We start from the raw sequence: 24593 nt of genomic DNA on the forward strand, positions 1-24593 counted from the left end.
CCAAACTCAGTGCTTATGAAAAGTGGAAAAGTACTTTTAAGTGGAAGAGATGGATGTTTAAAATGGAGTATGTTTCTAATGAAATCACACCTTAAGTATGAGCTTCTCCAATGGATATTTTAAAAATGTGGCAAGATGTATTGAAAAATCCATGTAGTGAGTATTCTGTTTATTTGTGAAGTTTTTTTTTTTTTTTTTTTTTTGGAAAAATTTTTATTGGTTTTGTGGTTGTCTTTGTATTTGCTTTGGAGATTTGTTTTGGTTTTAGGGTTGGTTTATAGAGGTGTGAGCATGAGAAGTTCATGCTTAATTTTAGTTTTATACCTATTTCAGTAAAAATAAAAATAATGTAAGTCAACACTGTGGGTCTGTTAGATTTTTTTTTTTTCCTTTTGAGAGGAACCATATAGTTAAAATTGAACTAGAATTCTATTGACTGAGTGAACTGGAAACCACCATAGAGATCATATATGTTGGGTTTGGGATCAGGAGTTCTTGGTTTAAGGCTTTAGATGAGTCATTCTTCCCCTGCTAGGTTCATCTGACTCATATGAAAAAATGAGGGTAAGATGACTACTTAGTGAAAGAAGTAAAGTAAAAAATCTGTTTGTTAAGTTTCTAGGGGAAAATTTACTTCGAAGATAAGATGAGAACATCTGATGGAGGTAGAAAAGTGATGAAAATCAGGATCTAGCTGGGGTGACCATTTGTCTCTGACACTGGCTTTGAGAGTCAGGCTGGAATAGTTCATGACCGTCTTTCTCATGTCTACATTAGCAGCCTGGGGTTTGATCTCCATGATGGTTAATTTTATGTGACAACATGACTGGCCCCAGGATCCACAGATTAAACATTATTTCTGGGTGTGACTGCGAGAGTGTTTCCAGATGAGATTAGCATATGAATTGGTAGACCCACTATGGTCTACCACAATGGGTCTACCACAATCCAGTCTTTTGAGGGCCTGAATAGAATAAAAAGGCGGAGGAAGGAGGAATTTGCTCTTTTTGCTTCCTACCTGTCTGTTTGAGCTGGGACATATCATTGCATCTTCTCTGGCCTTGAACTGGGATTTATACCACTGACTCCTCTGGTTCTCAGGCCTTCGGACTTGAACTGTGTTGCTTTGTGTTGCTTTGCCCGCCACAGATTTGTTACCCTACTTCTCCTGGATGATGGAGATGCAAAGGCTGAGCAGTGAGAAACCCCGAAGTGGTTAACTTCCCTGGACATGCTCCAATGAGAGGCAACCCTTCCTCGGGAAATTAATGGCAAATTGGGGTTCTCTTCTTGCATTTATTTTCCAGACCAGGAAGTTACAGGAAGAGAACATAGGTGGGATTATAGTTTAACAATATAGGCTGGTAACTCTCAGTGAAACAAGCCAGATGACATTCCAGTAGACAATTAAGTGGTCCTATCAACACAAGCTCGATCTTAGCAAACATTCATTCTCCCTCCAGCAGTTTTCCAGTATCTACACATATCAATCAGTAACTAGTCTGTCCTTGAGCCAGCAACCTTGCTGTGCCACAAATCTTTATCTTACACCAGAGACTTTATAGCCTGAGGAAAATTTCCAGTCCTCTGCAAGGTCAATATTTGAAACTGCAAGACTTTGAAAAACCGGGCCCTGTGAAGTACATATGCTTTATAGTATATTCCACAGAACTGAATTATACCACTGGCTTTTATTCGTCTATAGCTCACAGATGTAGATTGTGCTGTCTTCTCAGCTCCATACTCGTGTCAGTCAATTTCTCATAATCTCTCTCTCTCTCTTTCTCTTTCTGTCTCCTATTGGTTCTTTTCCTCTGGAGAACTCCCAGAACCCTCATTCTTTAATCATTCACCATGGATGCTTTAACCATGAATTTATCCAGACATTTGATCTCATATGTAAACTGATCTCATATGGTTCTATCATGATTTTTTAAAAAAATATTTTTTAGGTACAATGTTGACAACTATCACCTGTGTACAACATATGTTGATCAAATCAATGTGATTAGCATGTTCATTATTACAAATCATAAGTATTTTTTATATCCCTTACCCAATTTCCCTCCTTCCGACCTCTAATAACCATGTTCTCTTCTGATAGACCAATGAATTATTGTGGTTCTTTCTTTCTTTTCCTCCCTCCCTCCCTCCCTCCTCTTTCCTTCCTTCCCACCTTCTTTCCTTCCTCTCCTCCTTCCTTCCTTCTTTCCCATATTTCAGCTATTGTGACTAGAGCTGTGATGAACATGGCAGTGCACATATCCCTTTGACGTGATGATTTCCAGTCCTTTGGGTGTATACCCAAAAGTGGGATTGCTGGATCATATGGCGGTTCTATCTGTAGTTGTTTCAGGAACCTCCATACTGTTTTCCATAATGGCTGATCTATTTTACAGTCCCACTAACAGTGTAGGAGTGTTCCCCTTCCTTGCCAGCATTTGTTATTCTCAGTCTTTTTAATACTGGCCTCTAACTAGAGTGAGATGACATATCAATGTTGTTTTGATTTGTATTTCCCTGATGATTAGTGATGTCAAACATTTCTTCATTTGTCTGTTGGCCATTTGTTTGTCTTCCTTTGAAAAATGTCTATTCAGCTCTGTTGCCCATTTTTAAAATTAGATTATTTAATTTTTTACTATGTAATTGTTTTAGTTCCTTATATATTCTAGATATTAGTCCCTGGTTAGATGTATAGTTTGCAAATATTTTCTCCCATTCTGTAGGTTGTCTTTCCACTCTGTTGATTGTTTCCTTTGCTGTGCAGAAGCTTTTTAGTTTGATATAGTTGCATTTATTTATTTTTTCCATTGTTGCCTGTGATTTTGGGATCTTATTCATAAAGTCATTGTCCAGTCCTACTTCCTGGAGTGTTCCCCCTATGTTTTCATTTAGTAAGTTTATAGTTTCAAGTTTCATACTTAAGTTTTTAATCCATTTTGAGTTGATTATGGATTATGGTATGTGGTGAGAGGTCCAGCTCTAGTATCATTCTTCTGCATATAAATGTGCAATTTTTCCAGTGCCATTTTTTGAAGAGGCAGTCTTTCCACCAATGTATGTTCTTGTAGCCTTTGTCAAAGATCAGTTGGCTGTAAGTATATGGGTTAATTTCTGGGTTTTCTGTTCTGTACCACTGGTTTGAGTGTCTGTTATTATGCCAGTACCATGCTGTTTTGGTTACAGTAGACTTGTAGTATAATTTGAAGTTATGCAGTGTTATGCCTCTGGCTTTATTTTTCTGCTCAGGATTGCTTTGGCTATTTGCAGTCTTCTGTTGTTCCATATGAATGTTAGGATTATTTTTCTATTTCTGTGAACAATGTCATTGGTATTTTGATGGGGATTACATTGAATCTGTCAATTGCTTTTGGTAGTATGGACATTTTAACAATGTTAATTCTTCCAATCCAAGAGCATGAAATGACTTTCTGCCCTTTTGTGTCCTCTTTAATTTCTTTTTTTTTTTAAATTTTATTTTGTCGATATACATTGTGGCTGATTATTGCTCCCCTTCACCAAAACCTCCCTCCCTTCTCCCTCCCCCCCCCAACAATGTCCTTTCTGTTTGCTTGTCGTATCAACTTCAAGTAATTGTGGTTGTTATATCTTCTTCCCCCCCCCTTTTTTTTTTGTGTGTGTGTGTGTGTGTGAATTTATATATTAATTTTTAGCTCCCACCAATAAGTGAGAACATGTGGTAATTCCCTTTCTGTGCCTGACTCATTTCACTTAATATAATTCTCTCAAGGTCCATCCATGTTGTTGCAAATGGCAGTATTTCATTCGTTTTTATAGCTGAGTAGTATTCCATTGTGTAGATGTACTACATTTTCTGTATCCACTCATCTGATGATGGACATTTGGGCTGGTTCCAACTCTTGGCTCTTGTAAAGAGTGCTGCGATGAACATTGGGAACAGGTATACCTTCGACTGGATGATTTCCATTCCTCTGGGTATATTCCCAACAGTGGGATAGCGGGGTCGTATGGTAGATCTATCCGCAATTGTTTGAAGAACCTCCATACCATTTTCCATAGAGGCTGCACCATTTTGCAGTCCCACCAACAATGTATGAGAGTTCCATTTTCTACGCAACCTCACCAGCATTTATCGTTCAGAGTCTTTTGGATTTTAGCCATCCTAACTGGGGTTAGATGGTATCTCAATGTGGTTTTGATTTGCATTTCCTGGATGCTGAGTGATGTTGAGCATTTTTTTATATGTCTGTTGGCCATTTGTATATTTTCCTTAGAGAAATGTCTACTTAGTTCTTTTGCCCATTTTTTAATTGGGTTGCTTGTTTTTTTCTTGTAAAGTTGTTTGAGTTCCTTATATATTCTGGATATTAATCCTTTGTCAGATGTATATTTTGCAAATATTTTCTCCCACTCAGTTGGTTGTCTTTGAACTCTGTTAATTGTTTCTTTTGCTGTGCAGAAGATTTTTAGTTTGATATAATCCCATTTATTTATTTTTCCTTTGGTTGCCCGTGCTTTTGGGGTTGTATTCATGAAGTCTGTGTCCAGTCCTATTTCCTGAAGTGTTTCTCCTATGTTTTCTTTAAGAAGTTTTATTGTTTCAGGGTGTATATTTAAATCCTTCATCCATTTTGAGTTGATTTTAGTATACGGTGAGAGGTATGGATCTAGTTTCATTCTCCTGCATATGGATATCCAGTTATCCCAGCACCATTTGCTGAAGAGGCAGTCCCTTCCCCAGTGAATAGGCTTGGTGCCTTTGTCAAAGATCAGATGGCAGTAAGTGTGTGGGTTGATTTCTGGATTCTCTATTCTATTCCATTCGTCAGTGTGTCTGTTTTTATGCCAGTACCATACTGTTTTGGTTATTATAGCTTTGTAGTATAGCTTAAAGTCAGGTAGTGTTATGCCTCCAGCTTTATTTTTTTTGCTCAGCATTGCTTTGGCTATGGGTGGTCTTTTAATGTTCCATATAAATCTCTGGATAGTTTTTTCCATTTCTGAGAAAAATGTCTTTGGAATTTTGATGGGAATTGCATTGAATTTGTATATCACTTTGGGTAGTATGGACATTTTCACTATGTTGATTCTTCCAATCCAAGAGCATGGGATATCTTTCCATCTTCTTGTATCCTCTCTAATTTCTCTCAGCAGTGGTTTGTAGTTCTCATTATAGAGATTTTTCACCTCCTTGGTTAACTCAATTCCTAAGTATTTTATTTTTTTGGTGGCTATTGTAAATGGGCAGGCTTTCTTGATTTCTTGTTCTGCATGTTCACTATTGGAGAAAAGAAATGCTACTGATTTTTGTGTGTTGATTTTGTATCCTGCTACTGTGCTGAAATCATTTATCAATTCCAACAGTTTTTTTGTAGAGGTTTTAGGCTGTTCGATATATAGGATCATGTCATCTGCAAACAGGTACACCTTGACTTCATCTTTTCCAATCTGGATGCCCTTTATTTCCTTCTCTTCTCTGATTGCTCTGGCTAGTATTTCCAACACTATGTTGAATAGGAGTGGTGAGAGGGGGCATCCTTGTCTTGTTCCTGTTCTTAAAGGAAAAGCTTTCAGCTTTTCCCCATTCAGGATGATATTGGCAGTGGGTTTGTCATGTATGGCTTTAATTATGTTGAGATACTTTTCCTCTATACCTAACTTATAGAGGGTCTTTGTCATGAAAGAGTGCTGAACTTTATCAAATGCTTTTTCAGCATCTATAGAGATGATCATATAGTCCTTGTGTTTGAGTTTATTAATATGGTGTATCACATTTATTGATTTGCGTATGTTGAACGAACCTTGCATCCCTGGGATGAATCCCACTTGATCGTGATGAATAATTTTACGTATGTGTTGCTGTATTCTGTTTGCTAGTATTTTAGTGAGGATTTTTGCATCTATATTCATCAAGGATATCGGCCTGTAGTTTTCTTTTTTGGTTATATCTTTACCTGGTTTTGGTATCAGGATGATGTTTGCTTCATAGAATGAATTTGGGAGATTTGCGTCTGATTCAATCTTTTGGAATAGTTTGTAAAGAATCGGTGTCAATTCCTGTTTGAATGTTTGGTAAAATTCTGCTGTGAATCCATCTGGTCCTGGGCTTTTCTTTGTTGGGAGCCTTCTGATAACAGCTTCCATCTCCTTTATTGTTATTGGTCTGTTCAAATTTTCTACATCTTCATGGTTCAGTTTTGGGAGCTTGTTTGTGTCCAGAAATATATCCATTTCCTCCAGATTTTCAAATTTGTTGACATATAGTTGTTTATAGTAGTCTCGAATGATTCCTTGCATTTCAGATGAATCAGTTGTAATATCGCCTTTTTCATTTCTAATTTTTGTTATTTGAGTCTTCTCTCTTCTTTTTTTTGTTAGCCATGCTAATGGTTTGTCAATTTTATTTATCTTTTCAGAAAACCAACTTTTTGATTCATTGATCTTTTGAATTGTTTTTTGGTTTTCAATTTCATTCAGTTCTGCTCTGATCTTAATGATTTCTTTCTGTCTGCTAACTTTAGGTTTGGATTGTTCTTGTTTTTCTAATTCTTTAAGGTGAAGTGTTAGGTTGTTCACTTGCCATCTTTCTATTCTTCTGAAGTGAGCGTTTAGTGCAATAAATTTTCCCCTCAATACTGCTTTTGCAGTATCCCACAGGTTTTGGTATGATGTATCATTGTTTTCATTAGTTTCAATAAATTTTTTGATTTCCTCCTTGATTTCTTCTTGGACCCATATGTCATTAAGTAGAATGCTGTTTAATTTCCATGTGTTTGTATAGTTTCCAGAGTTTCATTTGTTATTAATTTCTAGTTTTAATCCATTGTGGTCTGAGAAGATACATGGGATAATTCCAATTTTTTTGAATTTATTGAGACTTGATTTATGACCTAATATGTGGTCTATCCTGGAGAATGATCCATGTGCTGATGAGGAGAATGAATATTCTGAGGTTGTTGGATGGAATGTTCTGTAGGTATCTGCCAATTACAATTGGTCTAGAGTATTGTTTAGATCTTGTGTTTCTCTACTGATTCTTTGCCTAGATGATCTGTCTAATATTGACAGTCGGGTGTTCAAGTCCCCTGCTATTATGGTATGAGTGTCTATTTCCTTCTTTAGGTCTAACAGAGTTTGTTTTATAAATCTGGCTGCTCCAACATTGTCTGTGTACATATTTATGATTTTTATGTCTTCTTGATGGATCAGTCCTTTTATCATTAAGTAGTGTCCCTCATTGTCTCTTTTTATGGTTTTTAGTTTAAAGTCTATTTTGTCAGATATAAGAATAGCTACTCCAGCTCGTTTTTCTTTTTTTTTTTATTTTTATTTTTTATTTTTATTTCTATTTTTATTATTATTATTATTATTTTTTATTTTTTTAAATTTTATTTTGTCGATATACATTGTGGCTGATTATTGCTCCCCATCACCAAAACCTCCCTCCCTTCTCCCTCCCCCCCTCTCCCCGAACAATGTCCTTTCTGTTTGCTTGTCATATCAACTTCAAATAATTGTGGTTGTTATATCTTCTTCCCCACCCCCCCGGTTTGTGTGCGTGTGTGTGTGAGTGTGAATTTATATATTAATTTTTAGCTCCCACCAATAAGTGAGAACATGTGGTATTTCTCTTTCTGTGCCTGACTTGTTTCACTTAATATAATTCTCTCAAGGTCCATCCATGTTGTTGCAAATGGCAGTATTTCATTCGTTTTTATTGCTGAGTAGTATTCCATTGTGTAGATGTACCACATTTTCCGTATCCACTCATCCGATGATGGGCATTTGGGTTGGTTCCAACTCTTGGCTATTGTAAAGAGGGCTGCGATGAACATTGGGGAACAGGTATACCTTCGACTTGATGATTTCCATTCTTCTGGGTATATTCCCAACAGTGGGATAGCTGGGTCGTATGGTAGATCTATCTGCAATTGTTTGAGGAACCTCCATACCATTTTCCATAGAGGCCGCACCATTTTGCAGTCCCACCAACAATGTATGAGAGTTCCTTTTTCTCCGCAGCCTCGCCAGCATTTATCGTTCATAGTCTTTTGGATTTTAGCCATCCTAACTGGAGTTAGATGGTATCTCAATGTGGTTTTGGTTTGCATTTCCCGGATGCTGAGTGATGTTGAGCATTTTTTCATATGTCTGTTGGCCATTTGTATATCTTCCTTAGAGAAATGCCTACTTAGCTCTTTTGCCCATTTTTTAATTGGGTTGCTTGTTTTCTTCTTGTACAGTTGTTTGAGTTCCTTATATATTCTGGATATTAATCCTTTGTCAGATATATATTTTGCAAATATTTTCTCCCACTCTGTTGGTTGTCTTTTATTTTTTTATTTTTTTTTTATTTTTTTTTTTTTTTAGGTACTGAATATAAATTTTTTTTTTATTTTTTATTTATTTATTTATTTATTTATTTTTTTAAATTTTATTTTGTCGATATACATTGTAGCTGATTAATGCTCCCCATCACCAAAACCTCCCTCCCTCCCCCCTCCCCCCCCAACAATGTCCTTTCTGTTTGTTTGTTGTATCAACTTCAAATAATTGTGGTTGTTATATCTTCTTCCTCCCCGCCCCCCGGTTTGTGTGTGTATGTGTGTATGTGTGTGTGTGAATTTATATATTAATTTTTAGCTCCCTCCAATAAGTGAGAACATGTGGTATTTCTCTTTCTGTGCCTGACTTGTTTCACTTAATATAATTCTCTCAAGGTCCATTCATGTTGTTGCAAATGGCAGTATTTCATTCGTTTTTATAGCTGAGTAGTATTCCATTGTGTAGATGTACCACATTTTCCGTATCCACTCATCTGATGATGGGCATTTGGGCTGGTTCCAACTCTTGGCTATTGTAAAGAGTGCTGCGATGAACATTGGGGAACAGGTATACCTTCGACTTGATGATTTCCATTCCTCTGGGTATATTCCCAACAGTGGGATGGCTGGGTCGTATGGTAGATCTATTTGCAATTGTTTAAGGAACCTCCATACCATTTTCCATAGAGGCTGCACCATTTTGCAGTCCCACCAACAATGTATGAGAGTTCCTTTTTCTCCGCAGCCTCGCCAGCATTTATCGTTCATAGTCTTTTGGATTTTAGCCATCCTAACTGGAGTTAGATGGTATCTCAATGTGGTTTTGGTTTGCATTTCCCGGATGCTGAGTGATGTTGAGCATTTTTTCATATGTCTGTTGGCCATTTGTATATCTTCCTTAGAGAAATGCCTACTTAGCTCTTTTGCCCATTTTTTAATTGGGTTGCTTGTTTTCTTCTTGTACAGTTGTTTGAGTTCCTTATATATTCTGGATATTAATCCTTTGTCAGATATATATTTTGCAAATATTTTCTCCCACTCTGTTGGTTGTCTTTTATTTTTTTATTTTTTTTTTATTTTTTATTTTTTTTAGGTACTGAATATAAATTTTTTTTTTATTTTTTATTTATTTATTTATTTATTTATTTTTTTAAATTTTATTTTGTCGATATACATTGTAGCTGATTAATGCTCCCCATCACCAAAACCTCCCTCCCTCCCCCCTCCCCCCCCAACAATGTCCTTTCTGTTTGTTTGTTGTATCAACTTCAAATAATTGTGGTTGTTATATCTTCTTCCTCCCCGCCCCCCGGTTTGTGTGTGTATGTGTGTATGTGTGTGTGTGAATTTATATATTAATTTTTAGCTCCCTCCAATAAGTGAGAACATGTGGTATTTCTCTTTCTGTGCCTGACTTGTTTCACTTAATATAATTCTCTCAAGGTCCATTCATGTTGTTGCAAATGGCAGTATTTCATTCGTTTTTATAGCTGAGTAGTATTCCATTGTGTAGATGTACCACATTTTCCGTATCCACTCATCTGATGATGGGCATTTGGGCTGGTTCCAACTCTTGGCTATTGTAAAGAGTGCTGCGATGAACATTGGGGAACAGGTATACCTTCGACTTGATGATTTCCATTCCTCTGGGTATATTCCCAACAGTGGGATGGCTGGGTCGTATGGTAGATCTATTTGCAATTGTTTAAGGAACCTCCATACCATTTTCCATAGAGGCTGCACCATTTTGCAGTCCCACCAACAATGTATGAGAGTTCCTTTTTCTCCGCAGCCTCGCCAGCATTTATCGTTCATAGTCTTTTGGATTTTAGCCATCCTAACTGGGGTTAGATGGTATCTCAGTGTGGTTTTGATTTGCATTTCCCGGATGCTGAGTGATGTTGAGCATTTTTTCATATGTCTGTTGGCCATTTGGATATCTTCCTTAGAGAAATGCCTACTTAGCTCTTTTGCCCATTTTTTAATTGGGTTGCTTGTTTTCTTCTTGTAAAGTTGTTTGAGTTCCTTATATATTCTGGATATTAATCCTTTGTCAGATGTATATTTTGCAAATATTTTCTCCCACTCTGTTGGTTGTCTTTTAACTCTTTTAATTGTTTCTTTTGCTGTGCAGAAGCTTTTTAGTTTGATATAATCCCATTTGTTTATTTTTCCTTTGGTTGCCCGTGCTTTTGGGGTCGTATTCATGAAGTCTGTGCCCAGTCCTATTTCCTGAAGTGTTTCACCTATGTTTTCTTTAAGAAGTTTTATTGTTTCAGGGTGTATATTTAAATCCTTAATCCATTTTGAGTTGATTTTAGTATACGGCGAGAGGTATGGATCAAGTTTCATTCTCCTGCATATGGATATCCAGTTGTCTCAGCACCATTTGCTGAAGAGGCAGTCCCTTCGCTACTGAATAGGCTTGATGCCTTTGTCAAAGATCAGCTGACAATAAGTGTGTGGGTTGATTTCTGGATTCTCTATTCTATTCCATTGGTCAGTGTGTCTGTTTTTATGCCAGTACCATACTGTTTTGGTTATTATAGCTTTGTAGTATAGCTTAAAGTCAGGTAGTGTTATGCCTCCAGCTTTATTTTTTTTGCTCAGCATTGCTTTGGCTATTCGTGGTCTTTTATTGTTCCATATAAATGTCTGGATAGTTTTTTCCATTTCTGAGAAAAATGTCTTTGGAATTTTGATGGGGATTGCATTGAATTTGTATATCACTTTGGGTAGTATGGACATTTTCACTATGTTGATTCTTCCAATCCAAGAGCATGGGATATCTTTCCATCTTCTTGTATCCTCTCTAATTTCTCTCAGCAGTGTTTTGTAGTTCTCATTATAGAGATTTTTCACCTCCTTGGTTAACTCAATTCCTAAGTATTTTATTTTTTTGGTGGCTATTGTAAATGGGCAGGCTTTCTTGATTTCTCTTTCTGCATGTTCACTATTGGAGAAAAGAAATGCTACCGATTTTTGAGTGTTGATTTTGTATCCTGCTACTGTGCTGAAATCATTTATCAATTCTAGCAGTTTTTTTGTAGAGGTTTTAGGCTGTTCGATATATAGGATCATGTCATCTGCAAACAGGGACAGTTTGACTTCATCTTTTCCAATCTGGATTCCCTTTATTTCCTTCTCTTCTCTGATTGCTCTGGGTAGTACTTCCAACACTATGTTGAATAGGAGTGGTGAGAGTGGGCATCCTTGTCTAGTGCCTGTTCTTAAAGGAAAAGCTTTCAGCTTTTCCCCATTCAGGATGATATTGGCTGTGGGTTTGGCATATATGGCTTTAATTATGTTGAGATACTTTCCCTCTATACCTAACTTATAGAGGGTCTTTGTCATGAATGAGTGCTGAACTTTATCAAATGCTTTTTCAGCATCTATAGAGATGATCATGTGGTCCTTGTGTTTGACTTTATTTATATGGTGTATCACATTTATTGATTTGCGTATGTTGAACCAACCTTGCCTCCCTGGAATGAATCCCACTTGATCGTGATGAATAATTTTTCGTATGTGTTGCTGTATTCTGTTTGCTAGTAATTTAGTGAGGATTTTTGCATCTATATTCATCAGGGATATTGGCCTGTAGTTTTCTTTTTTGGTTATATCTTTACCTGGTTTTGGTATCAGGATGATGTTTGCTTCATAGAATGAGTTTGGGAGATTTGCGTCCGTTTCAATCTTTTGGCATAGTTTGTAAAGAATCGGTGTCAATTCCTGTTTGAATGTTTGGTAAAATTCTGCTGTGAATCCATCTGGTCCTGGGCTTTTCTTTGTTGGGAGCCTTCTGATAACAGCTTCAATCTCCTTTATTGTTATTGGTCTGTTCAAATTTTCTACGTCTTCACGGTTCAGTTTTGGGAGCTTGTGTGTGTCCAGAAATTTATCCATTTCCTCCAGATTTTCAAATTTGTTGGCGTATAGTTGTTTATAGTAGTCTCAAATGATTCCTTGTATTTCAGATGAATCAGTTGTAATATCGCCTTTTTCATTTCTAATGTTTGTTATTTGAGTCTTCTCTCTTCTTTTTTTTGTTAGCCATGCTAATGGTTTGTCAATTTTATTTATCTTTTCAAAAAACCAACTTTTTGATTCGTTGATCTTTTGAATTGTTTTTTGGTTTTCAATTTCATTCAGTTCTGCTCTGATCTTAATGATTTCTTTCCATCTGCTAACTTTAGGTTTGGATTGTTCTTGTTTTTCTAGTTCTTTAAGGTGAAGTGTTAGTTTGTTCACTTGCCATCTTTCTATTCTTCTGAAGTGAGCGTTTAATGAAATAAATTTTCCCCTCAATACTGCTTTTGCAGTATCCCATAGGTTTTGGTATGATGTATCATTGTTTTCATTAGTTTCAATAAATTTTTTGATTTCCTGCTTGATTTCTTCTTGGACCCATATGTCATTAAGTAGAATGCTGTTTAATTTCCATGTGTTTGAATAGTTTCCAGAGGTTCGTTTGTTATTAATTTCTAGTTTTAATCCATTGTGGTCTGAGAAGATACATGGGATTATTGCAATTTTTTTGAATTTATTGAGACTTGATTTGTGACCTAATATGTGATCTATCCTGGAGAATGATCCATGTGCTGATGAGAAAAATGAATATTCTGAGGTTGTTGGGTGGAATGTTCTGTAGATATCTGCCAATTCCACTTGGTCTAGAGTCTTGTTTAGATCTTGTGTTTCTCTACTGATTCTTTGGAAATTTTCTGCCTCTATTTTGTTGAATATGTTTTCAATGGAATCTCTATTTTCCTCCCCTTCTGGAATACCCATGACTCGGATATTTGAGCGCTTAAGGTTGTCTGATATCTCTCTCAGATTTTCTTCAATGTCCTTGATTCTTTTTTCTTTCTTTTTGTCTGCTTGTGTTATTTCAACAGTCCATCTTCAAGTTCAGAGGTTTTCTCTTCAACTTCAACAAGCCTGCTGGTTAAACTCTCCGTTGTGTTTTTAATTTCGCTGAATAACTTCTTCAGCTCAGCAAGTTCTGCTACATTTTTTTTCAGGACATTGATTTCCTTGTACACATCCTTTTCAGATCCTGTATTCTTTTCCTCATTTCATCATGATGTCTAGCTGAGTTTTCTTGTATCTCATTCAGTTTCCTTAGAATTATCACTCGAAATTCCTTGTCAGTCATTTCAAGGGCTTCTTGTTCTATAGGATCTAGAGCTTGAGATTTATTATCTTTGGGTGGTGCATGTTCTTGATTTTTTCTATTTCTGGTATCTTTTTTTTGATGTTTGTTCATTGTGGCAGGGTGTTTCACAGTCCACCGGTTTGAGACTAATGACTAACTAGGATGTTCCTGTGGTTGCCAATTTCGTATGGCTACCTCCGTGACTGCTCAGTTGGCCTCTAGTGCCTTGTGTGTGTGGTTGCCTCAGGTCTTGGGCTTCTCCGGGGAGCCACCTTTCTGGTCAGCTTGGACTCTGCTGGGCTGGTGGATCACGTACCACAGGGTGTGTGATCTCTGTTGAGCTTTCACTTCCTGTGCAGGACTTCTCCCTGTTCCGTGTGTTCTGGCTCATGTTGTTGGATCGTGCAGTGGCGACCCCACAGGGTGTGTGGTTTCTGTCGAGTCTCCGCCTCCCTGGCCGCACGTCTCCCCACTCTGTGCACACTGTGCTGGGCTGGGGCGTGTCTTCTGCAACCCTCGTCTATCAGCTGGGCCTTCAAGACCCTGGTCGGCTCCGCCTCGCCCAGGAAGTCTAACAGGTTTCTGGTAGGCACAGACGTCCGGTTGCTCTGGGTGCCTTTGTAGCACTGTGTAGATATTTCTCGGGACTTGTTCACCTTTGTATCCCCCTGGCATAGACCGAATCTAGCGCCCTCCAGCAGCCAGCTCTCCAGCAGGTTCAAGCGGACCTGGGAACTCTCCTACCACACTATTCCCAACCAGAAATTCGTTAGGCTTTTTTCCGAACTGGTGGCCGCAGGGATGGTATCTGCCTCCCAGTAACAGGAAGTTTACCGGGGGCGGAGTCCAGGGTGTGGTGGAGTGACAGTCGGCCCGCCCGTACTTCCTTGCCCTCCCAATACTGACCGGGGATGCCCCACGCCACGAGCCCCTCCAGAGAACTGTGGAGGGAGTGGGAGGGGAGTCCGGTCCGTAGGCTCCGGAAAGCCCCGCGCCAGGCCAAGCGAGTGGGATGGCTCAGTGACGGCCGAGCTGGGCAGAGCTGCCAGCACCTGGGAAAATGGAGGCAGCCCCGGGGCAGTGAGTGAACCGGTGATGCAGGCGGGGGCCGGGTGGGCGTCAGCCCCCCTAACAGGGCTTGGCCAGGGGTCACTCACAGGGCTGTGCCAGGTCGGGCGCTCACTCTCTGCCTTTGGTTTTTCGCCTTCCCCGTTCTCGGCCGCTGCCGCCTCGGGCTGTTCAGTCACGGTGCGGCTCGGGCACTCCCAGGAATCTTCTTTAATGCCTGCCTGAAACCTCGAATCCTGAATAGGGCAGCTGGCCACCTTCAGAGCAGCCCCAGTCCCCGGGATCCTGTCTGCATCCACAGCAGCCCTGGCGCTGTGTTCCGTGTTTCGAGACTCGCTTTTGCAGCTCCCAAATAATAATCTAATTTGGGTCTCCAGCATTACTAGAACATTACGACCTTCAAGTTATCATCTCCTTCAGCTGAATACATCTGCTTTTCTAACACCAGTCATTTGACTTCTGAGTCTTTTTTTCTTTCCTTCTTAAGGGGGTGGGCCACGGGACCTGAGTTCGGTAACACAGGGACAAGAGTAATTAACTGAGCAGATCTAGTGGAGAGTAAACCTCTTTAATTTCTTTCAGTAATGTTTTGTAGTTTTTCTTGTAGAGATCTTTTGCCTCCTTGGTTAAATTGAATCCTAGGTTTTTTTTTTTTTTTTGGTGACTGTTGTAAATGGGTTTGCTTTCTTAATTTCTTTTCCTGCTAGTTCATTATTGGAGTATAAAAATGCTACTGATTTTTGGATGTTGATTTGGTATTCTGCAACATTACTGAAGTTATTGATCAGCTCTAAGAGGTTTTTGGTAGAGGCTTTAGGTTTTTCTATGTACAGGATCATGTCATCTGCAAACAGGGTCAGTTTGCAATCTGGATACCCTTTATTTCTTTCTGTTGCCTGGTCGCTCTGGCTAGTACTTCCAATACTATGTTAAATAGGAGTGGTGAGATTGGGCATCCTTGTCTTGTTCTCATTCTTAACAGAAAAGCTTTCAGCTTTTCCCCATTCAGGATGATATTGGTGGTGTTTTTGTTGTATAAAGCTTTTAGTGTGTTGAAATACTTTCCTTCTATATCTAATTTGCTGAGGGCCTTTATCATGAAGCATTTTTGAATTTTGTCAAATGCTCTTTCTGCATCTATTGAGAAAATCATATGGTCTCTTCCCTTGATTTTGTTGATATAGTGTATGATATTTATTGACTTGTGTATGTTGAACCATCCTTGCATCTCTGGGATGAATCTTACTTGATCATGGTGTATAATTTTTTTAATGTGTTGCTATATTCTGATTGCTAATATTTTATTGATTATTTTTGCTTTTATATCCATTAAAGATATTAGCCTCTAGTTTTCTTTTTTTGTTGTATCTATGTCTAGTTTTTGTATCAGGGTGGTGCTGACTTCATAGAATGAGTTTGGGGGGGGTGGCCTCTGTTTCAACTTTGTCGAATAGTTTGAAGAAAATTGGTATTAATTCCTCTTAAAGATTTGATAGAATTCAGCAGTAAAGCCATCAGGTCCTAGGCTTTTCTTTGTTGAGAGACTGCTGATTATTGCTTCAGTCTCATTGCTTGTTATTGGTCTGTTCAGGTTTTGTATGCCTTCTTGGTTCAGTCTTGGTAGTTTGTATATATCCAGAGATTTATCCATTTCCTCCAAGTTTTCATATTTGTTGGCATATAGTTATTAGTAATAGTCTCTAGTGATTCTTTGTATTTCTGTGGTATCAGTTGTAATGTCTCATTTTCCATTTCTGACTTTTGTTTTTTGTGTCTTCTTTCTTCTTCTTTTTTAAAAATTTTTTGTTAACCTAGCTAACAGTTTGTCTATTTTGTTTATCTTCTCAAAAAACCAACCTTTATTTTTCATTGATCTTTTGTATCATTTTTTGGGTGTCTGTTTCACTTAGTTCTGTTCTGATCTTGATTATTTCTCTCCATTTACTACTACCTTTAGGATTGGATTGCTCTTGTTTTTCTAGTTCTTTGAGATGTAGCATTAGGTCATTACTTGAAGTCTTTTTATTCTTTTGAAGTAAGTGTTTATTGCAGTCAACCTCCCTCTTAATATTGTTTTTGCAGTATCCCACAGGTTTTGGTATGATGTGTCTTTATTTTCACTAGTTTCAAGGAATTTTTTGGTTTCCTGTTTAATTTCTTCTTGGACCCATAGGTCATTCTGGAACCTGTTCTTTAGCTTCCATGTATTTGTATAGTTTCCAGAATTTTGCTTGTTATTGACCAGTTTTAATCCATTGTGGTCTGAGAAGATACTTGAAATGATTTTGATTTTGTGAAATTTGCTGAGACTTCATTTGTGACCTAATATGTGGTATATCGTGGAGAACGTTCCATGTGTTGATGAGAAGAATGTATACTCTGTAGTTGTTGGACGAAATGTTTTGTAGATATCTTCCTGATCCAATTGGTAGAAGGTATAGTTTAAATACTGTGTTTTTCTGTTGATTTGTTGCATAGATGATGAGTCCAATGCTGAGAGAGGGGTGTTCAGATCCCCCACTATTATTGTATTGGGGTCTAACTCTTTTTATTAGGTCTAATAGTGTTTGTTTTATATATCTGGGTGCTCTGGTGTTGGGTGCATACATATCTATGATTGTTACATCTTCTTACTATTCAGATCCCTTTATCATTATGTAGTAGCCTTCTTTGTCTATTTTTATAGTTGTTGGTTTAAAGTCTACTTTGTCCAATATGAGAATAGCCACCCTGATCATTTTTCATTTCCATTTGCATGTTATACCTTTGCCATCCTTTCACTTGTAGTCTGTTATAGAGGGTTAGAAATCTTGATTCTTATTTGATTATTATATAGGGTTTTTAGTTAATGCATGTATGGGACAAAAGTCCTTGGATAAGAGGCAAGAGCCTACAGCTAGGGGGCAAGAGCGCATTGAATTAATTCTAATCAAGTATATGTTGATTCTCAGTTGATTTTTAGTATAGGATTTTTAGGTAATGCAAGTATTGGAAAAAAGTCCTTGGATAGGAGGCCAGAGCCCATCAAATCAACTCTAATCACTTTTTAGGTAAGGGACTGTGTACACTGATTGTTAATATAATGGGGTCATAGGAAGATTTTGTGAGAAGGAAACTTATGCAGGACTAACGCCTTTTCATATTACAAGAGAACTGAAGCAAAATGGATTGTTCTGAGGGCAATAACCCTTAATACAACAAAACTTAAATGATGGGAAAGTATATGAGTTAAGATTTCCAAGGATATTCTGCTAGATTAGTTAGTACATGGGGGTTGTTCCACATTTTGCTTTAAGCTGTTTCTTTGAGTTTCCTAAGAAGTCAGGCACTTTAATGTTTATTGTTTCTTTTGCATGTCACATAGCTTAGATTTATGACTTTTTTGATGGTATTTTGTTTAAACTATTTTGAGCCATGCATGCATGGATAAAGATTGTTACACAGCCAATTTCTTTATGTTCTTACTATGATTGATTAACCATTTGTTCTTTTCCTGTAATTTCCTTGTCTTTATAATAAAAACTAAAGCAAAAACCAACTTGGGGCTGTAAGCAGTTTCTCCTTCTAAAAGAGGAGTTGCTGAGGTGCAGCCCCTTTGGGCTTCTCATTGCATTCATGTTGCTTTTAGTAATCTTTTCTTCATCTCTGTTACACAGTGAGAAGTGTAACAGTCTGTGTGTGGCTTTACAGGTGAGGTGAGTCTCTTGAATACAGCATACAGGTGGGTCTAGCTTTTTAATCCAGTCAGTCAATTTGTGTCTTTTAAATGGGGAGTTTAGTCCATTTACATTTATGATTGTTATTGACAAGTATTGTTTTACTCTTGACATTTTATTGCTTTTTGTTAAGATGTCTTAAATATGTTTTGTTCCTTTCTTCCCCTTTTATTATTCATTTTCAATGTCTGTTGGTGTTTCGAGGTGGTATGATTTAGTTTCTTTCTCTTTCTCATTTGCATTTTTGTTTTAACAGCAGGTTTTGTTCTTTTTTGTGTATTTGTGGTAGTGATTATTGTTTTCAGATTCCAGATGCAGGACTCCCTTGAGGATTTCTTGCAAGACTGGTTGTGTGGCGGTGAACTCCCAGTTTCCGTTTGCCTGGAAAATATACTATTTCTATTGCGTGGTATAGGATTTTTGGCTGGCAATTTTTTCTTTTAGTATTTTGAATATATCACCCCATTTTCTTCTGGTCTGTAGAGTTTCAGTTGAGAAGTCTACTGTTAGTCTGATGGGGGCTTCCTTATTGGTGACTTGATGTTTTTCTCTTGTTGCTTTTAGAATTCTTTCTGTGTCTTTGATCTTTGCCAGTTTGACTATAACATTTCTTGGGGGAGGATCTTTTTGGATCAGATATGTTTGGGGATCTTTGGGCTTCCTGGATCAGAAGGTCTGTATCTCTATACATGGGAATTTTCTGTTATTATTCCCTTGAATTTTCAGTTCCCTTTCATTTCTCCTCCCCTTCTGGAATGTCCATGATTTGGATGTTTGTGTGCTTAAGGTTGTCTGCTAGCCCTCTTAGATTTTCTTCATTTTTTAAAATTCTTTCTTTTTGTCTGCCTATCATCAATAAGATCCAAAGGTCTTATTTAAAGTTTCTGTTTTAGATTGATTTTTTTTGACACCATTTTGGTAAGGGAAGAGGGGAACATGACCTCATTACTGCCAAGTGGGGGTAGAAGTTCAGGTTTCCCACTTGGCCATTGCTGACACCTTCATATGTGCAGGGGTGCTCCTCATGCCTGCTGGTTTGAAGTTGGAGTCTGGCTTTCCACTAGGCCTCTACTAATTCGTCTGTGGTGGGAGAAGGGGAGGGATGCCTTGTTACTGCTGCCCAGATGGCCCTCACTGACACCATGGTTGGGGGATGGCCTCATTCATACTAGGAGATGATGAAAGTTTTGACTCGCCAGTAGGCCTCCTCCAGTGGGGAGGGGGAGAGGTGCTTCATTACTTTCGTGTATTTGTGGACAGTCTAGGCTTCCCTGGTGGTCCTTACTGACACTGTGTGGGGAGGGAGACTCATTATTGCCTGGCAGGGATGAAATCTTGGCTCCCTTCTCTGACACCACCCTGCTGAGGGCAAGGGATTTAAGGGACCTGGTTTCAGCTTATTGGTGGTGGCAGTCTAGGTTCCCCGCTTGGTCTTTGCTGGTGTAAGTGGGGTTGAGCCATAGTTTTCTCTGTGCTTGTGGCTGGAGTAGAGTGATTATTTTCTAAAAGTTTTCTGTCTTGCTAGGCTGTCCCTTTCCTGGTCCTTTGGTTAGAGGGAGCAGCCTTTTGTTGGGGCTTTTTTCTGGTCTGTGCCCGTTGGTGTTTTGGGGTTGTTGACTTCTTTAGCTGCAAGTCTGGGATCCATGAAGTAAAGAGAAAATCCGGAGCTGTCACCTACCTTTTGTTCCTTAGGTCTCAAGTTACACAGTCAGTCCGTTTTCTTCTTTCCACCTTTTAGAATCTTCATATGTTTGTTTTATATATAATGTCTTAGAGATTTTAGTTGTGCTTAGCAGGTGAAATAGAAAAAAACACATCTATTTCATCTTTCTGGCAGTGTACGTCTAGCAAAGATATGGTAGTTTAAAAATGAAAAAGTTTCTATTATCAGGGGTTTGTACTCCATGTACTCATTTATCCTTCATTTAGTTCTTATCAGAATCACTTAAAATACATTCACGGGCCCTTTAATTCTTTTTGGGCAAGGCTATATCTATATCACTCCTTTCTCAAGAGTAGTTTTTGATTTATAATAAAGACACTCTGTTCTTGGCATGAGAAACATGCTGGTTATGGCACTAAGGAAAAATGGGTATTAACTGTTCTGTTTACTACTCTTCTAAGAGGAGCAGAACCTTTATTACTCACACACGTTCAGTAGTGGTCTGGGAGTTATTTAATGGAAGTAATGGGTTAAGAGAAGAACACAGGAGAAGCCCAAAAGTTCAGTGAGATTTACAATGGGAAGAACAGAGTTTCTGGCAGAAGACAATAGAATAGACAGGCAAAATGACAGGAGTAATTCTTCTGGGGCTGGGGTTTGGGGACATGTGGGAGATTTGTAGAAATGAAGAAAAGAACAGGAAATGGGTGAGTACCTATTGTAAATGAACAAAACCGAGAGAAGAGATGAGGGAAGGGAGTTTCAAGAAGTGTTGTATGTAATAAATGGAATACCCCTTGATAATTTCAATGAAACTGTAATTAGTTTTTGATATTTTCCAAGACTATTCTTTCCTCAAGTGCAAAACGATGTGAAAATGGACCACCAAGCAGTTGGGCTTTATATAGATAAGAAAACTGGTATTTGACTTATTTGATATAAATAATAGTTTCAGTGGGCAAAGATGGGTCGGGAGCTAGAAGTTTTAGATTCATAGTAGCAAAATTATATTTCTCGTTGGAATTTAAGAAAATGTATAAATAGCTATAAAACCCGAGCATTACTGAGGATAGCTAGAGCTTACATATAGCTTTTGTTCAATATTACTGACCTTTGTTTTCCTACCCCAACTAGCATACACTATTGCACATTCTTTTTTTTTTTTTTGATCTTAATTTTCTTTTTTATTTATTATTATTATTTTTTATTTATTATTTTTTTTAATTTTATTTTGTCGATATACATTGTGGCTGATTATTGCTCCCCATCACCAAAACCACCCTCCCTTCTCCCTCCCCCCTCCCCCCCAACAATGTCCTTTCTGTTTGCTTGTCGTATCAACTTCAAATAATTGTGGTTGTTATATCTTCTTCCCCCCCACCCCCGGTTTCTGTGTGTGTGTGTGTGTGTGTCTGTGTGTGTGTGTGTGTGTGTGTGAATTTATATATTAATTTTTAGCTTCCACCAATAAGTGAGAACATGTGGTATTTCTCTTTCTGTGCCTGACTTGTTTCACTTAATATAATTCTCTCAAGGTCCACCCATGTTGCAAATGGCAGTATTTCATTTGTTTTTATAGCTGAGTAGTATTCCATTGTGTAGATGTACCACATTTTCCGTATCCACTCATCCAATGATGGGCATTTGGGCTGGTTCCAACTCTTGGCTATTGTAAAGAGGGCTGCGATGAACATTGGGAAACAGGTATACCTTCGACTTGATGATTTCCATTCCTCTGGGTATATTCCCAACAGTGGGATAGCTGGGTCGTATGGTAGATCTATTTGCAATTGTTTGAGGAACCTCCATACCATTTTCCATAGAGGCTGCACCATTTTGCAGTCCCACCAACAATGTATGAGAGTTCCTTTTTCTCCGCAGCCTCCCCAGCATTTATCGTTCATAGTCTTTTGGATTTTAGCCATCCTAACTGGGGTTAGATGGTATCTCAATGTGGTTTTGATTTGCATTTCCCGGATGCTGAGTGATGTGGAGCATTTTTTCATATGTCTGTTGGCCATTTGGATATCTTCCTTAGAGAAATGCCTACTTAGCTCTTTTGCCCATTTTTTAATCGGGTTGCTTGTTTTCTTCTTGTACAGTTGTTTGAGTTCCTTATATATTCTGGATATTAATCCTTTGTCAGATGTATATTTTGCAAATATTTTCTCCCACTCTGTTGGTTGTCTTTTAACTCTTTTAATTGTTTCTTTTGCTGTGCAGAAGCTTTTTAGTTTGATATAATCCCATTTGTTTATTTTTCCTTTGGTTGCCCGTGCTTTTGGGGTGGTATTCATGAAGTCTGTGCCCAGTCCTATTTCCTGAAGTGTTTCTCCTATGTTTTCTTTAAGAAGTTTTATTGTTTCAGGGTGTATATTTAAATCCTTAATCCATTTTGAGTTGATTTTAGTATACGGCGAGAGGTATGGATCTAGTTTCATTCTCCTGCATATGGATATCCAGTTGTCCCAGCACCATTTGCTGAAGAGGCAGTCCCTTCGCCACTGAATAGGCTTGGTGCCTTTGTCAAAGATCAGCTGACAGTAAGTGTGTGGGTTGATTTCTGGATTCTCTATTCTATTCCATTGGTCAGTGTGTCTGTTTTTATGCCAGTACCATACTGTTTTGGTTATTATAGCTTTGTAGTATAGCTTAAAGTCAGGTAGTGTTATGCCTCCAGCTTTATTTTTTTTGCTGAGCATTGCTTTGGCTATGCGTGGTCTTTTATTGTTTCATATAAATGTCTGGATAGTTTTTTCCATTTCTGAGAAAAATGTTTTTGGAATTTTGATGGGGATTGCATTGAATTTGTATATCACTTTGGGTAGTATGGACATTTTCACTATGTTGATTCTTCCAATCCAAGAGCATGGGATATCTTTCCATCTTCTTGTATCCTCTCCAATTTCTCTCAGCAGTGGTTTGTAGTTCTCATGATAGAGATTTTTCACCTCCTTGGTTAACTCAATTCCTAAGTATTTTATTTTTTTGGTGGCTATTGTAAATGGGCAGGCTTTCTTGATTTCTCTTTCTGCATGTTCACTATTGGAGAAAAGAAATGCTACTGATTTTTGTGTGTTGATTTTGTATCCTGCTACTGTGCTGAAATCATTTATCAATTCCAGCAGTTTTTTTGTAGAGGTTTTAGCTGTTCGATATATAGGATCATGTCATCTGCAAACAGGGACAGTTTGACTTCATCTTTTCCAATCTGGATGCCCTTTATTTCCTTCTCTTCTCTGATTGTTCTGGCTAGTATTTCCAACACTATGTTGAATAGGAGTGGTGAGAGTGGGCATCCTTGTCTAGTGCCTGTTCTTAAAGGAAAAGCTTTCAGCTTTTCCCCATTCAGGATGATATTGGCTGTGGGTTTGTCATATATGGCTTTAATTATGTTGAGATACTTTCCCTCTATACCTAACTTATAGAGGGTCTTTGTCATGAATGAGTGCTGAATTTTATCAAATGCTTTTTCAGCATCTATAGAGATGATCATATGGTCCTTGTGTTTGACTTTATTAATATGGTGTATCACATTTATTGATTTGCGTATGTTGAAGCAACCTTGCATCCCTGGGATGAATCCCACTTGATCGTGATGAATAATTTTACGTATGTGTTGCTGTATTCTGTTTGCTAGTAATTTAGTGAGGATTTTTGCATCTATATTCATCAAGGATATTGGCCTGTAGTTTTCTTTTTTGGTTATATCTTTACCTGGTTTTGGTATCAGGATGATGTTTGCTTCATAGAATGAGTTTGGGAGATTGGCGTCCGTTTCAATCTTTTGGAATAGTTTGTAAAGAATCAGTGTCAATTCCTCTTTGAATGTTTGGTAAAATTCTGCTGTGAATCCATCTGGTCCTGGACTTTTCTTTGTTGGGAGCCTTCTGATAACAGCTTCAATCTCCTTTATTGTTATTGGTCTGTTCAAATTTTCTACGTCTTCACGGTTCAGTTTTGGGAGCTTGTGTGTGTCCAGAAATTTATCCATTTCCTCCAGATTTTCAAATTTGTTGGCGTATAGTTGTTTATAGTAGTCTCAAATGATTCCTTGTATTTCAGATGAATCAGTTGTAATATCGCCTTTTTCATTTCTAATGTTTGTTATTTGAGTCTTCTCTCTTCTTTTTTTTGTTAGCCATGCTAATGGTTTGTCAATTTTATTTATCTTTTCAAAAAACCAACTTTTTGATTCGTTGATCTTTTGAATTGTTTTTTGGTTTTCAATTTCATTCAGTTCTGCTCTGATCTTAATGATTTCTTTCCGTCTGCTAACTTTAGGTTTGGATTGTTCTTGTTTTTCTAGTTCTTTAAGGTGAAGTGTTAGTTTGTTCACTTGCCATCTTTCTATTCTTCTGAAGTGAGCGTTTAATGAAATAAATTTTCCCCTCAATACTGCTTTTGCAGTATCCCATAGGTTTTGGTATGATGTATCATTGTTTTCATTAGTTTCAATAAATTTTTTGATTTCCTGCTTGATTTCTTCTTGGACCCATATGTCATTAAGTAGAATGCTGTTTAATTTCCATGTGTTTGAATAGTTTCCAGAGGTTCGTTTGTTATTAATTTCTAGTTTTAATCCATTGTGGTCTGAGAAGATACATGGGATTATTGCAATTTTTTTGAATTTATTGAGACTTGATTTGTGACCTAATATGTGATCTATCCTGGAGAAT

Source organism: Cynocephalus volans, chromosome 2 (assembly GCF_027409185.1).
Source record: "Cynocephalus volans isolate mCynVol1 chromosome 2, mCynVol1.pri, whole genome shotgun sequence".
NCBI lineage: Eukaryota > Metazoa > Chordata > Mammalia > Dermoptera > Cynocephalidae > Cynocephalus > Cynocephalus volans.